At 35.2% G+C, this 3675-nt stretch overlaps 1 long non-coding RNA gene across 1 annotated transcript; it reads left to right on the top strand.

Annotated features, from left to right (window-relative positions):
• The first annotated feature begins 1039 nt into the window (after positions 1-1039).
• Positions 1040-3267, top strand: LOC116401747. Its single transcript, XR_004214091.1, has 4 exons — positions 1040-1287; positions 1392-1471; positions 1559-1646; positions 2480-3267. It is a non-coding gene; the product is annotated as an uncharacterized LOC116401747 (long non-coding RNA).
• Positions 3268-3675: the final 408 nt, after the last annotated feature.

Raw genomic sequence — 3675 nt, 5'->3', positions numbered from 1 at the left:
ATCTTCGCATATATATATATATATATATATATATATATATATATATATATATATATATATATATATATAATATATATATATATATATATATTCCTAGAATATTTTATGCAGATACCTTCTTCCATATAAGAAGGAAATAAACTCACACCAAGATTCCTAAATAGTAGGAAACCTTGGTAGCTTTATAAAAAGAATTTTTGTTTTAATAAATATTATAAAATATTTGACAAAATATCTTAGCAGTATATTTATTGGGGTTGAGTTAGTCGCTGAAAATAAACAACAAAATTCGTGGTTGGAGTCAGTTACTCAAGACGACCGTTGAAGTTGGCCATCAAATGTGATTGTTATTGAAATTAATCATTAGAAGTGGTCTTTGTAGTTCTTGGTTGCCTAAGGTGAATATTGGTATTGATTGTTAAATGTGGTTGTCACTTTTTATTGAAGTTGATTATCAAAGATGATTTTCGTTGAAGTTTATAGTATAGGTAGTGTTGTTGGAGCCCAAAGTTGAAGGTGGTTGTTGAAGTTGATTATCAAAGGTGATATTTTTCGAAGGTTGTAGCCAATGGTGCTTGTTGGAGGAAGAAGTCATGTAACACCCCAAAATTTTGAGGTATTTATTCTTAATCAAATTATCTTATATATTAAAGATTTTAAGTTTTGGGTTTATTATACGTTACCTACCTTTGTGTGGAAGAGAAATAGATTTGATGGAAAAGAAAAGAAGTAAAAAAAAATAAAAAATAAAGTAATAATAATTTAATATTATTATTATATTTATATTCTTATTATTTAAAATTTTCTTTCTTCTTCTCTATTCTCGTGCATTTCTTCTTCCTCGCCATTCTTCTTCTTCCTCATGCCCTACCCACCACCCACATTCCAACCCCACCGCCGGCCACCTTCATTTTCTCCCTTCTTCTTTTTCCATTCACTTGCAGACATCGACAACTCAAGCATCGTGTCCCGAGCCGCCTGCATCACGTGTCGCTCGTGTCCCGCCTTTGCTTTTCATTGAAGTCGAAACCCAGCCGCCGCGTCCTTTGTTCGCGCCTGTCTCCGTCCGTCGCCGCCTAACACTAGCTGATTTGGTTCCATCCATTGAAGCCCAGTTGCAGCTCTGCATCGTTGGTGTCGGAGTTGAGCACGCGTTCTGTCGTCGTCCGTAAAGCGTCGCTGCACGACTCTCCGCTTTCTAGCTGCGAGATCGACGTCCACATCCATTTTCGTTCATATCTATTTTGCACACACCGATTCCATCTATCCGCGCTGCGCTGTCTTGTTGTAAGTTTATTGATAATAAGAAATTATGGGTTTTTTAATGTTGTTTCTTAACTACCATAAGCATTAAGGCTGGATTAATTGATTGGGTGTTGTTTAATTTGAAGGTGATTTTTGGAGAGGTTGTGCGTAAATTCTTGAGTTTCACATCAAGCTTCATTGGAAGTTTATGCTTCATTCAACTTGGGTAAGTTGTGAATTTCATGTTGGCCGGGTTGATTTTAAGTGGACGTTATTGTTGGAGAAAATGTTGAGTTCTTATCTTGGTGTCTAGGTTTGTTTTGTTGAATTCAGTTCGATCAAGAACTCAAAGTAAGAGTTCCTACTACTGGACTCAATAATGAAATTGAGATGTATTGACGGTATGGATTCCAGTGAACTCACTGATATCATAAAATTAGTCATGATGACTGAACTGAGGACATTGAATTGATTAAATTGTGGGTTATTAATTGTTACGTTAATGCATAGGTAGTGTACTGTACGTTGAATTGACTGAACTAGATTGAATTGACTGAAATGAAGTGAGCGACGCTTATATATAAGTTTAATTGTTTGAGAAACCGTTTTGATAATGTTTGATTACATACTGGATTGGATAATTTGACTGTATATGTGTTGAACTGAAAGAATGACATGATGGTAGTTTATATTGTAAATTGATTCGACCGTTCTAAATGTTAGGATGGACTGAGGGGGAAATGTTAGCTTTATCTATAGGGTAGTGTGCCTTGCAGATGTCCCATGGGATCACCACCCGTTGTGCATCTTTTGGAGCACAAGACTGATAGGTGCATCTTTTGGAGCACAAGACTGATATGTGCATTTTTTGGAGCACAAGACTGATAGGTGCATCCTTTAGGAGCACAAGACTGATAGGTGCATCCTTTAGGAGCACTAAACTGATCGATGCATCCTTTAGGAGCATTAGACTGATAGGTCCATCCTTTAGAAGCACTAGACTGATAGGTGCATCATTCGGGAGTGCTAGACTTATAAGTGCATCCTTCCGGAGTACTAGATATGTGCATCCTTTAGGAGCATTAGATTGATATGTGCATCCTACGGGATCACAAGACTATTATGATGTAGGGTACCTCACAATAGTAAGCTAATAATTTTACTCTTAGCAGGACCAGTAGTGGGTCTTTTACTGACTATATTTATACTCACCCTTTCATGTCTAATTTTTCAGGCAAATGTAATACAAGAGGCAGACCGACGAGGGACCAGAAGGAGACGTGACTGTCATAGGGGGATTTTCTTCAAAATTGCTTCCGCTTACAGTCTTTTATTTGTTTTACTTTAGTATTTATGACTGAAATGGGTTTCATGTTTAGAACGACTATTTATTTCTTAATTTTATAAACTATACTTTTGAACCTTAAGTTTTGTTTGAAATAGGGCCCGAATAAAATTCTTCGATGTTTATTTATTTTAACAGATTTTATAAACTCTTATGTTTAAAAGAAGTGTCTTTGAGCAATGACCTCAATTTAGATAGAAAAGTTGGATCGTTATAAGTCAGTTGCACTAAAGTGATCTTGGAGTTAGTCACAAGATTTTATTGTTGGAACTTAGAATTTATCACATGAAGGTGCTTGTCGGAGTTGATTTTCATCAGAAAGTTTGTTATTGGAGGTGGTTATCGAAGTCCAAAATTGGTCGTAAAATTTGTCACGCAAATGTGGTCATTATAGTTGGTCGTCGGAGGTGGCTAGCAGACTTGAATGTGTGAAAGTGGTTGTCGAAGTTGGTTCTTGAAGTGTAGCAATGGTAATCATCAATGGTGTGGTTGATTGGTGAACATGCATTAGAAACCGACTTTGGCCTTTAAAGTCGGTTTTCAACTAACATTTTTGGTACCGTTATTGAAGCTCTTTAATGTCAGCTGAGTTTTGTTTTTGGTTTAAAACCGACATTAAAGCCTTCTTTTATGGTCCATTTTTACAATTTCTTTTATTTAATTGTTGCATTATTGTCTATTTTTTTTATAAACCAACATTGGGTCCGTGTAGATAAATATTTTTTTCTCATGCCAACAAATCAATAAAATTAATATTATTTTAGAAACTATAATATTTGTCTTTTACGTTTGTATACACATTCTGACCAGCTTTGTGTCGAAAGCTTCCTTTTCATCAAGTCACATCAATCCAACTACTACTTTTGTCTTCTAGCAACTTCTTGCGCTATGATTTGGTCTTCTCGCCTTATTTCTGTTCGAATTCCTAATCTAGCGTTTAGACACTAAAAACGGGATAAAGTAGGCATGAAGCTTATGTAAAGTGTATTTCTAAATATTAATTTATTTACAACATAAGTTACGCGTTTTGACACAATTATCATGCATTTCAATCTCATTATTATTCTATCTAAAATGCCATAATA

Source organism: Cucumis sativus, chromosome 1 (assembly GCF_000004075.3).
Source record: "Cucumis sativus cultivar 9930 chromosome 1, Cucumber_9930_V3, whole genome shotgun sequence".
Taxonomy (NCBI): domain Eukaryota; kingdom Viridiplantae; phylum Streptophyta; class Magnoliopsida; order Cucurbitales; family Cucurbitaceae; genus Cucumis; species Cucumis sativus.
Note: the sequence above shows the minus strand (reverse complement) of the source record. Positions and strands in the feature narration are given on the sequence as shown.